Genomic DNA, 12,610 nt, shown 5'->3' with positions numbered 1-12,610 from the left:
GAATCCCGAAAACTAGCCTCTGCTCCAGAGTTGATGAGGATTGACAGGGTAAGAGATACAATGGCAATGAATGCATGCTGGGACTTGTGTTCTGTAATGCATGGAATGTTAGATAAATGTTTGGCTCACCCTAGGTCTATTGGTTAGCGTTGGCTTTTGGCCGAAGTCAACAGTTCTTCAAAATGTGACTGTGCTGTAATGAATGTATTCTCCAGCATTAATCAGGTGCTGCTGTTCTTCTGGAGTTAGCCCTGTCAATCTGCATGGGCTCAAGAAGTTCTCTCATCAGCTCAAAACCCTCTCATTACTCTTTGTGATGAGAGGGTCTTGAGAACAGACTCCGCCCCAACTGAGTCTATGTTGGCCAGCTTATTCTGTTGTGATAACCTATGAGTAGGACCCAAAATGCACTGATTGAGGTAAAAAGGTACAATAGCTTTATTGATGGATAAATGCTGGAGGCATAAATAGGGTGGAGGAGGACAAGGCATCTGGAGCTGCTAAAACTGGGTTATGGATTGCCGGAACCCATGCAGCTGGTGGCGGCTGAGATTTGTGGGAAACAGGAATAAAAAATTAAGGTCAGCAGAGAACAGAGACAGAGGGTAATGCGAAGCAAACTCAAGTATAAGTCGCGTGTCTGATAGTACAGAGCCAAAGAGGAGAATAATCTGACTAATACCCCTGTTCCACAGAGCGCCGTTCCTTACCGTTTCACCTGAACAACAAATCAAAGCTCACTTTGAAGCATCACAGTAACTTCTTGATCCATTCTTTTGTCAATCTTCAATAAACTTGGTATACTCAGTAGATACGGCCATCATCAGCACCAGTTTTGAATCAAGGTGAAATTTTTGAACTGTTCAAAAATTTCATCCTGATCATCAAATCTGCGTCATTACGCAGCCACTTATGGGCCTTCGTATTCTTATCCACATCAGTCATGTCAGTCACTTTAAACGGGGTAGTTCTAGTGATTACAGCTTGATACTTGTTTGATTGTGCTCCATCAGGGTAAAAATTTGTTGCAGTTCTGGCTGAGAATGCAGCTGGGCGCAGCTTTAAGGCCCTGTCACACCTTGACGATTTAGCCAGGGTATGGCATCTGTAATGCTGGCATAAGTCTAATAGGTGTGAATTTAGTGTCAATACTCTGATAAGTTAAGAGCACACTAATATATGTCCTAATATGCTGAACTTCTCAAAAAGTTTGGGCATGCTGAAAATTTTCAACGAATGCCAGACTCATACATCTGGCACAGGCGGGACATAAGTTGTTGGTAAGTTCTGTGATTGTTGACACACGTTTGTTGTAATTTAGCTCATAAGTCTAAATACGTCCATTAGTGCTGGCCATTGATTGGCTGAAAGCTGCAGTCCCCATGCAGACAGACTGTTTCATTCACACACGGAGTAAATATAAAGTATGACCTGTCATTTCAGTCCGATCCACCATCACGGCCTGACGGACACGTATCCACGTAAAACTCATGATTATCAAAAACGGCACCTGAAATACTTTAATTCCTTGTCGTGGCTGGAAACGTAGTGTTTTAAAGCAAGTTCCTCTATGGTTTTTCTGCTCCAGTGCATTTCTCAAAGGATGCTGGTGTCGCGCTCTCATCACAGAAACACTGTGATGATTTAAACTCTTAACTTAAAACTCTAAACTTTAAACTCTTAACCAGTCGACCGCGATCATGTGTGCTCAGATAAAGCGCTGTAACTCTTTAAACTTTTAAAGCGCTGTCGTTGCCGGTGTGATCATCAGACGACCTGATCGATCAGGTGGGATCAGACCCGAATGAAGTGCTGTGACTCTTTAAACTTTTAAAGTGCCGTTGCTGTCATTGCAATCTGTCTGTATGCTGATCACATGACAGATCACACAGCACAGGTGTGATCACACCTGATCACGTGCGACTGGCGCTTTAAAAGTTTAAAATCATCATAGCGTTTCATTTCTCAGGTCTGTGATAACCTGTTCAGCGGACCTGATCAGAAAGCAACTGGAGCTTTAAAAGTTTAAAGAGTCACAGCATTCCATTCATTCATGGCAGCGTTTACCACAGCTAGTCGACTCATCAGCATTCTGTACACAATGAAAATAGACCACCAAGATAAAAAACAAACAAACAAAAAATATAACGTTAAATTACTCTGTTTCTGACCTGCACCATACTGTGCAGTAGTGACCCAAACCACTCGGTGGAAACGGGGCTGTCGGCATACGCAGGCTAAATCGTCAAGGTGTGACAGGGTTTTTACTTTCGTTTTCAAGCAGGTTGCCAGGTCTGCACTTTATAATCTAGCCTGATAGGAGGCATGCTGGAGTAACCCGTTTCATCCTGTTTTTGCACTTTTTCTGGATCGAGGGGGATCATAATAGAACAGTGACCTGTGGAATGGGGTGCTAGCTAGTGTGGAACACGGGGATGAAAGAGAGGTGAGATGCAGGTGTCATCAGTCAGTGGTTCTACTGGCAAGGCAGAGTGAGGAGGGAGTGCACAAAATTATCAAATGAGCAGAATTCATGCAACCTCTTGACTTTAGATCTTAATGATGCTAATGTGCACACAACAACTGTAAAAAGGTGCAGGTTACACTGAGCCTGCTCCTTTTTCATTAGTTTCACACAAGTGTCAGTCATACGAGGTCTGTCCAAAAATATCGGACCTTTTTATTTTTTGCAAAAAATTTTTGTGTGATTGCATCAGCCAAGCTTGAACCTTCGTGCGCATGCGTGAGTTTTTTCACGCCTGTCGGTTGCGTCATTCGCCTGTGGGCAGGCTTTGTGTGAGCAGTGGTCCACCCCTCTCGTCGGATTTTTATTGCGAATAAATGTCTGAACGATCCAGAAACTGTGAGAGACTTCCAGCTGGACACCATTCGGAAAATTTAGATGGCTTTCAGCGACGATTTTATGGGGATTACACAGATTAAGGAGTGCTCCAGCCGGTTTAAAGACCGCCCACAGCGGCTGAGAACGTTGCCGCGCTCCGAGCCCCGATCGACAGGCTGACACCCTGCTGAAACAACCAGATCATTTCCAACATGAAGGCTTTGTTGATCCGGGACGTCATCTGACTTTCACAAAAAAGGCAGAAGGCGTGGACATCAGCACTTTTTCGGCACATTCTACTGTTACAGGAGTTTTTTTCATGGAAAGAGAAGCGGAGGATTGCACCACCGTGCCGCTCATGGCAGAGGACAAAACCACCTCCTTGTTGGTCTCACAGGACGGCTTTCAGGTGGCTTTCAGACGGCTTCTGGTTGCTTTTCAGTCGTGTGAGTATCCGAGAAATTGTGCATGAGCTGGACATGCCCCAACATGTCCTGTGAGGCTTCATCATGGCGTTGCTTTGCGCCATGCGGCACCGCCGCGATGCACGGAATTCCTCCGCTCCTTTTTCCATGACAAAAACTCCTGTAACAGTGGAATGTGCCGTTCATTTCCAAACTGGATGCTGTGTTTTATCTGGGACGTCCTCTGACTAGCACAGGAATTGCGGAAGATGTGGACATCAGCACTTTTTCGGCACATTGAGACAGACGTGCGGAGGAATTCCGCGCGTTGCGGCAGAGCCACATGGTGCAAAGCAATGCCGTGATGAAGCCCCACAGGACATGTTAGGGCATGTCCAGCTCATGCACAATTTCTCGGATACTCACACGACTGAAAAGCAACCGGAAGCCGTCTGAAAGCCACCTGAAAGCCGTCCTGTGGGACCAACACGGAGGTGGTTTTGTCCCGCGCCATGGGCGGCACGGTGGCACATCCGTCTGCTTCTTTTTCCATGAAAAAAACTCCTGTAACAGTAGAATGTGCCGAAAAAGTGCTGATGTCCACGCCTTCTGCCTTTTTTGTGAAAGTCAGACGACGTCCCGGATCAACACAGCCTTCATGTCGGAAATGATCTGGTTGTTTCAGCGGGGTGTCAGCCTGTCAATCGGCGCTTGGAGCGCGCCGCGCTCTCAGACGCTGTCGGCGGTCTTTAAACGGGCTGGAGCACTCCTTAGTCTGTGTAATCCCCATAAAATCGTCGCTGAAAGCCATCTGAATTTTCCGAATGGTGTCCAGCTGGAGGTCTCTCACAGTTTCTGGAAAAATTTGATGCCGCAAAACTCCAAATCATTCAGACATTTATTCGCAATAAAATCCGACGAGAGGGGTGGACCACTGCTCACACAAAACCTGCTCACAGGTGAATGACGCAACTGACAGGCGTGATAAAACTCACGCATGCGCACGAAGGTTCAAGCTTGGCTGATGCAATCACACGTGATTACTTTTTGGACAGATCTCGTACCTCCAAAAGGTCAGCTTGCCACATTCAGTAATCTTAATAGAGTTTCGCAGAATAAGGTTCAAAGCAAGAATGGGAATTTGCATAAACTTGTATCGCAATGTCATGGAAGAAAGTAAGACATGTGACCTAAGTGTTTTATCCACAGTTTATAATGCCAGTTTGAAGAGAGAGAGAGGGAGGAACAGTCGGGAGTATTGTGCACTCAGCAAATAGTGCAAGGGTCATACTTATGTGGTTGGTTCTTGTCATAAAATTGCTTTTATTCTCTGGAAAAAAAATTTTTACATCTGCCACAGAGGTGTTATTTTTCTTGCTTGGTTGAAGTTTGTGAGCAGGTTTATCTGAAAAGTTTTAAACCATTGTTTATGAGATTTAGTGGAAGCATGGGTTGTATAAGAGGCAGAAACCCGTAGTGTGAGGAGATGATTCATGAATTAACACTTTGTTTCACACCATTCCACATTATTTTTGTGCCACAGACAGGACAAAGCAAAATGTAGAAATGCTTCATTTTCTGTCTGATAGACATTCAGTATGTATAAGGCAACACAATCCAGCCAGCTACACATCTAAGGACATTTAAGTCTTCAAAATAAAAAAAAAGAATGCAGCTTTAGGAGACCAGAAAATAAAAATGCAAAGTTGAATATTCAGTGAGAATATGTGCATTACCTTTGCATTGTTTTGTTAATAGGGTGGCGTGGTGACTTAGTGGTTAGCACTGTTAAGGTACCTTGATACTTGCACAGATTTGATCACTGCACTGACACGCAATCTGGCTTACCAGAGAGTAAACTCGTGAACTGTTTGTGAGCTGTGCGCGGCTGCATACAAATGCACAAGAAAAAATTTGAAATGTTTAAAATCTCTGCCATGCATTAATTTTGTGAACTAGACATTAACATCGCGCAATCTATTCAGAAACACTGTATGTCACTGCGAGTCAGTGCATTTCATTGCCGCAGGGCAGCTGAACAATTATGACCAGATGTTACATAAACATAATGTTACAGATACATTATCTAACTCATAAGAAGGAATGAAAATACAAGTTTTACCAAGCCATTACAATAAAAATATTATAAATAATTACCTTTGAGATGATTCTAAATGTGTTTTTCACCTCATGAAGCACATGAGAAAAACTTTAGCTGCAGATAATTCCTCTGTCATTCCAGGAGCGATGAGTGATGGTTTCATCAGCCAAGTTCTGAGAGCAAATTCATCATTGGCTATGAAATAATTATTTTATGTAACACGTTGTCCAGCGGCACAAAGCGTTTCACATTGGCAAGACGAATTGTGTGGCAGTGCGGGGATTGAATTTGTGTAATTGTCAAAGTACCTTTACCTCACAGCAAGAAAGTCCTGGGATTACTTCCCACCTGGTCCTTTCTGTGTAGAGTTTGCATGTTCTCCCCATGTTCGTGTTCCTCCACTTTGAAAGACTTGCAGCTTAGGGGAACTAGGAACTTTAAAATGACTGTAGGTGTACGTGAGTTTGTCTGTCTGTATGTGGCCCTGCTGTAGACTGTGTCCTGTCCAGGGTGTACCCCATCTCTTGCCCATTGTCCACTGAGATGGTCTCCAGGTCCCTAGTGACCCTTAGTTGGAATAAGCCAGGATTGAATGAATGTTTTATTATCTAAATCCTTCATAATTAGATGATGCAGAGAGCATAAGTTGTGTTTTTAGCTTAATTTTTCCTCCTGAGGTCATGGAGGGGATGTAAGAGAGTGGAAATGTTTGGCCACTCCTACACCTTGGACTGTTTGACATTTCAAAACCAAAATACAAAATGAGTTAACTTTCTGATAAACATTTTCCCAGTCATCCCACTTTGCAAAAGGCATCACTTATCTATTACAATCTCACAACAAGGCAGCACGCTACTGTGATTGCCAAGGGCACAAGGCATGATGGTGGCCTTGGCTACTCGACCCATGATGCACTGCTTTCATGAGCACTGTCAGCACTCAGTTTGATATCAGTGAACCTGAGGATCTTTGTGTGAACTTAGAATTCTAACATCATCGCAGGATCACTGTTATGGAATTGTCCACCTGTCCAGCCCTACTCGATCACTTGCTGAGTAGTGGTCACGCAGTATTTCTGCAGTGGCCTACACTCACTGACTGTTTCAGGTTTAGTGCACATAAACAATCAAATGTTATGTGCGGTGTTTAATTCTGATGTGGCCATTATTGGTTCAACTAGTAATAATGGATTCATTTGTATTTTTGTCTGAGGTACTCCGCCACCCATGCCAGGGAGGGGAGTGAATGGGTGGGAGTTCAAAACAAAACCACTCCAGAGTGCAGCACCTACACATGTGCACAGCTTTGCCTGACTTATTCAAACACTTGGAAAGTCAACACAATTCACTGCAGAGTCTCACCATTACATGAACAGATTCCTTGAAACTACTTTGTGTTAACTGCTTGAAGTGAGACGTTTATATTCATATTTGACTTGTGAATCAGCTTTTTTGTAGTATTTTTCACCATTGACAATCATTTACATCATTGGAAGGTATGTTTTTGCACAGTGTTGGAAGCCCTAGCTCTGAGGCAGTGTAAAAAGTTAACTTTTTGTGAGGTTATGAATATTTCTTTCTGCAATATCATATAGATAAATATTAATATCAAGTTTTATGTGATTACAACCGGGTGGCTCTCTGCACTTAAATAGTCCTCTCTTATGTTCGTCTTCCTCCTTGCTAAAAATACAACACTCAGTTTACGTCTGCTATTTACAGCATGTGAAACAGCAAAGTAGTGTTTTGAAAAAGGACATGCTGAGCAGTTTTTACTCAAATTAGATTTTAGTCAAATTACTTGATAATTTGTTGCTTAATTAAAAAAAAAATTACATCCATTTTTATTTTTCCATTTCTTAATTCACATGCATTTTCAGCACCTCATGTTTGCTAACATTTAATTTTGTTACGTTCACCTGCTTGTTAAATGAATCAGTCAGTGCATCCTCCCATCACTTTAAATAGCTGCAGTGTGGAGAAGCATTTTCTAACTAAATGGTCATTCATTTGAATCCCTCTGTAGTGTGTCTCCAATAATCCCTGAAGGTGTGTGTTTGTTTGTGTGTGTCTATGTGTTCCTCCGTCCTTCAGGGATATGTTGATCACAGGACCTACCTGCCACTGTAACCTTCATGGAGTTGTGTGAAGAGGTGAGGAAGATGTGCAGTGTTGCCAAGCAGCAGCCAATCACACTCAAATGGATTGATGATGAAGGGGGTGTGCTTTCCTGGTCACGTGGCACTATGAATAAATCAGCTTGTGTGTGTTTTCTTGAGGCCATGGTTCCCTCACTTGCTTGTTTTCATTATCTTAATCGCTTTCATGTAAAATGTGAGGAATAGATTCAAGGAAATGAGAAAAGGAAAGGAATGAAGGAAATATGTATTAATTGAAATGAGAGTCTTTCCTCGCAAAGCATTCATCTCATGTCCCACTGGTTTCTGGTGATGGAGGCACAGCTGGATCAGCTGTCTACAGCTAGTCTACCATTGGTGATTTCTGGCATAGATTGATTCTGAAAATGAAAGAAGCTGGCCTGATTGCCACAACAGCAGTTTTAAAGTTCTATTCATTTTTTTGTGCATCCGGTATTCACAGCGCTTTTTCCACATTTTATGTTACAGCGTTATTGCTTATATGTGTAGAACCCCTGGCAAAAATTATGGAATCACCAGCCTCGGAAGATGTTCATTCAGTTGTTTAATTTTGTAGAGAAAAAGCAGATCACAGACATGACACAAAACTAAAGTCATTTCAAATGGCAACTTTCTGGCTTTAGAAACACTATATGAAATCAAGAAAAAAAAAATGTGGCAGTCAGTAACAGTTACTTTTTTAGACCAAGCAGAGGGAAAAATATGGAATCACTCAATTCTGAGGAAAAATTATGGAATCATGAAAAACAAAAGAACGCTCCAACACATCACTAGTATTTGTTTGCACACCTCTGGCTTTTATAACAGCTTGCAGTCTCTGAGGCATGGACTTAATGAGTGACAAACAGTACTCTTCATCAATCTGGCTCCAACTTTCTCTGATTGCTGTTGCCAGATCAGCTTTGCAGGTTGGAGCCTTGTCATGGACCATTTTCTTCAACTTCCACCAAAGATTTTCAATTGGATTAGATCTGGACTATTTGCAGGCCATGACATTGACCCTATGTGTCTTTTTGCAAGGAATGTTTTCACAGTTTTTCTCTATGGCAAGATGCATTATCATCTTGAAAAATGATTTAATCATCCCCAAACATCCTTTCAATTGATGGGAATAAGAAAAGTGTCCAAAATATTAACGTAAACTTGTGCATTTATTGATGATGTAATGACAGCTGTCTCCCCAGTGCCTTGACCTGACATGCAGCCCCATATCATCAATGACTGTGGAAATTTACATGTTCTCTTCAGGCAGTCATCTTTATAAATCTCATTGGAATCTCATTGGAATGGCACCAAACAAAAGTTCCAGCATCATCACCTTGCCTTGTTTTTTTCTGTTTAGGTGTTAATGATGCCTTTCGTTTAGCTTTTCTGTATGTAAATCCCATTTCCTTTAGGCGGTTTCTTACAGTTCGGTCACAGACGTTGACTCCAGTTTCCTCCCATTCTGTTCCTCATTTCTTTTGTTGTGCATTTTCGATTTTTGAGACATATTGCTTTAAGTTTCTGTCTTGACGCTTTGATGTCTTCCTTGGTCTACCAGTATGTTGCTTTTAACAACCTTCCCATGTTGTTTGTATTTGGTCCAGAGTTTAGACACAGCTGACTTTGAATCAACCACATCTTTTGCAACATTGCGTTGATGATTTACCCTCTTTTAAGAGTTTGATAATCCTCTCCTTTGTTTCAATGACATCTCTCGTGTTGGAGCCATGATTCATGTCAGTCCACTTGGTTGCAACAGCTCTCCAAGGTGTGATCACTCCTTTTTAGATGCAGACTATCGAGCAGATCTGATTTGATGCAGGTGTTAGTTTTGGGGATGAAAATTTACAGGGTGATTCCATAATTTATTCCTCAGAATTGAGTGAGTCCATATTTTTTTTCCCTCTGCTTGGTCTAAAAAAGTAACCGTTACTGACTGCCACAGTTATTTTTCCTGATTTCTTATAGTGTTTCTTTAAAGCCAGAAAGTTGCCATTGAATGACTTTAGTTTGTGTCATGTCTGTGATCTGCTTTTTTTCTACAAAATTAAAACAACTGAATGAACATCCTCAGAGGCCGGTGATTCCATAATTATTGCCAGGGGTTGTATAAGCACCTTGCTTGTGTGCGTGCACTCTGTGTCAGGGGTATGACGATACACTCTGTTTGTAAAACGATACATGATTGGGTTCACAAGAATGTAAGACAATAATATTTTCTCAATATTTTAAGTACACTTAAAATGATAATAAAATAAAATAAATGATACACGTTACTGAATATAATTTAGAACTGCACAGTTGGATTTACATGATTTAAATTGTTCAACAAATTAAAATAGTGAGGAGATGTCCTACGACACTTCCTGTTTTTGTTCTCACTGACGACGAGCATCCGAGGAGAAAGATGAAAATGAAAAACTGGTTTTAACTGTTTTTCGGACCGTATGGATGAATGTTATTTAATCACTGGCCTTCTCACGCACACTTCCAGCGAACACCTCACCGAAAACGATGGTTAATCGGCTACGCGCGTAAGTGTTAGTGAAAGCTAGGCTAAAGCTGCATTGGCTAACCGTTGTCATACCAAATCTAACTGCTTAATGTATTCTAATGCCGCGTTCACACCAGATGCCACCCACGCGACGGCAGCGAGAGGTTGCCTGTAATCCCAATGGAAGGACGCATTGTGGTTCCACAAAAGTCCAAGCTACGCAATGTGATGCAATGGATGTGAATAAAGCAACGCAAATAAGTGATTCTGAGGGAGTGACGCGATAACGCGTTGCATTGCGTCGCGTCGCCCTCTTCCCCAAGTTGAAAAATCTGAACTTTTTCGTCTTGTTGTGCCGCGTTGACCAATCATGGACTGGATATGTAGTGACATGGAGATGTCTGGAGTTATACTTGATGTGGACATGTCCTGTCTCTGGTAATCAGCCTGTGAGCAGGACTTACGTCCCTTTTGTCCTTTATGTATTTAACACAATTATGACAGAGTTGGAGAGGAGAGCGATGAACTGCAGCAGCAGCCAGTTTTTTGTTTCTTCACGTGCGTGCATGAACGAATCGTCTGTGAAGATAATTTTATTAACTACACAGATGTATAATAAAACAAATGGTGGCTGGTTTATAACACAATTATGACAGAGTTGGAGAGGAGAGCGAGGGAACTGCAGCAGCAGCCACTTTTTTTTCTTTGTTCACATTTGTGCATGTGAATGGGATAGGAGGTCCTCAAACGAGGCAGAAATATAGCTGAAAGCGGCCGTCATCCAGACGCAGCTCCTGCAGCAAATGATGAGCGACACACCGTGCGATGGTGGGGCGTCCATCGCCAGGCGAGGGATGCGAATTTGTGCCGTCCGGTGTGAACGTGGCATAAAGTTGAAAATGATCGAGTGGACACTTTGTTTCCATCCGAGAGGCTATCCGCTTGATCAATGTGAATTTATGTCGTCGGATGTACACTCAACAAAATATAAACGCAACACTTTTGGTTTTGCTCCCATTTTGTATGAGATGAACTCAAAGATCTAAATCTTTTTCCACATACACAATATTACCATTTCCCTGAAATATTGTTCACAAACCAGTCTAAATCTGTAATAGTGAGCACTTCTCCTTTGCTGAGATAATCCATCCCACCTCACAGGTGTGCCATATCAAGATGCTGATTAGACACCATGATTAGGGCACAGGTGTGCCTTAGACTGCCCACAATAAAAGGCCACTCTGAAAGGTGCAGTTTTATCACACAGCACAATGCCACAGATGTCGCAAGATTTGAGGGAGTGTGCAGTTGGCATGCTGACAGCAGGAATGTCAACCAGAGCTGTTGCTCGTGTATTGAATGTTCATTTCTCTACCATAAGCTGTCTCCAAAGGCGTTTCAGAGAATTTGGCAGTACATCCAACCAGCCTCACAACCACAGACCACATGTAACCACACCAGCTCAGGACCTCCACATCCAGCATGTTCACCTCCAAGATCATCTGAGACCAGCCACTCGGACAGCTGCTGAAACAATCGGTTTGCATAACCAAAGAATTTCTGCACAAACTGTCAGAAACCGTCTCAGGGAAGCTCATCTGCATGCTCGTCGTCCTCATCGGGGTCTCGACCTGACTCCAGTTCGTCGTCGTAACCGACTTGAATGGGCAAATGCTCACATTCGCTGGTGTTTGGCACGTTGGAGAGGTGTTCACGGATGAATCCCGGTTCACACTGTCCAGGGCAGATGGCAGACATCGTGTGTGGAGTCGTGTGGGTGAGCGGTTTTCTGATGTCAATGTTGTGGATCGAGTGGCCCATGGTGGCGGTGGGGTTATGGTATGGGCAGGCGTCTGTTATGGATGAAGAACACATTTGCATTTTATTGATACCGTGACGAGATCCTGAGGCCCATTGTTGTGCCATACATCCAAGAACATCACCTCATGTTGCAGCAGGATAATGCACGGCCCCATGTTGCAAGGATCTGTACACAATTCTTGGAAGCTGAAAATGTCTCAGTTCTTGCATGGCCGGCATACTCACCGGACATGTCACCCATTGAGCATGTTTGGGATGCTCTGGACCTGCGTATATGACAGCGTGTACCAGTTCCTGCCAATATCCAGCAACTTCGCACAGGCATTGAAGAGGAGTGAACCAACATTCCACAGGCCACAATTGACAACCTGATCAACTCTATGCGAAGGAGATGTGTTGCACTGCATGAGGCATATGGTGGTCACACCAGATACTGACTGGTATCCCCCCCAATAAAACAAAACTGCACCTTTCAGAGTGGCCTTTTATTGTGGACAGTCTAAGGCACACCTGTGCACTAATCATGGTGTCTAATCAGCATCTTGATATGGCACACCTGTGAGGTGGGATGGATTATCTCAGCCAAGGAGAAGTGCTCACTATCACAGATTTAGACTGGTTTGTGAACAATATTTGAGGGAAATGGTGATATTGTGTATGTGGAAAAGTTTTAGATCTTTGAGTTCATCTCATACAAAATGGGAGCAAAACCAAAAGTGTTGCGTTTATATTTTTGTTGAGGGTAAAACCTTATTTTTTAAGAACAGTTAGCCGATTTGCTGCTATTGCTTAGTGGATAATGGCG

General features: G+C 42.7%; 1 long non-coding RNA gene across 1 annotated transcript in view; it reads left to right on the top strand.

Annotated features, from left to right (window-relative positions):
- Nucleotides 1-12,610, top strand: part of LOC117511964 — a 58,233-nt gene that overhangs the window by 22,800 nt on the left and 22,823 nt on the right. Inside the window, exon 2 of the long non-coding RNA XR_004561163.1 lies at nucleotides 7,441-7,566. This is a non-coding gene — a long non-coding RNA (uncharacterized LOC117511964). The remainder of the gene's footprint in view (nucleotides 1-7,440; nucleotides 7,567-12,610) is intronic.

The sequence above is a fragment of the Thalassophryne amazonica genome, chromosome 6 (assembly GCF_902500255.1).
Source record: "Thalassophryne amazonica chromosome 6, fThaAma1.1, whole genome shotgun sequence".
In the NCBI taxonomy this organism is placed as follows: Eukaryota; Metazoa; Chordata; class Actinopteri; order Batrachoidiformes; family Batrachoididae; genus Thalassophryne; species Thalassophryne amazonica.
This window is presented reverse-complemented; position numbering and strand designations above follow the sequence as displayed.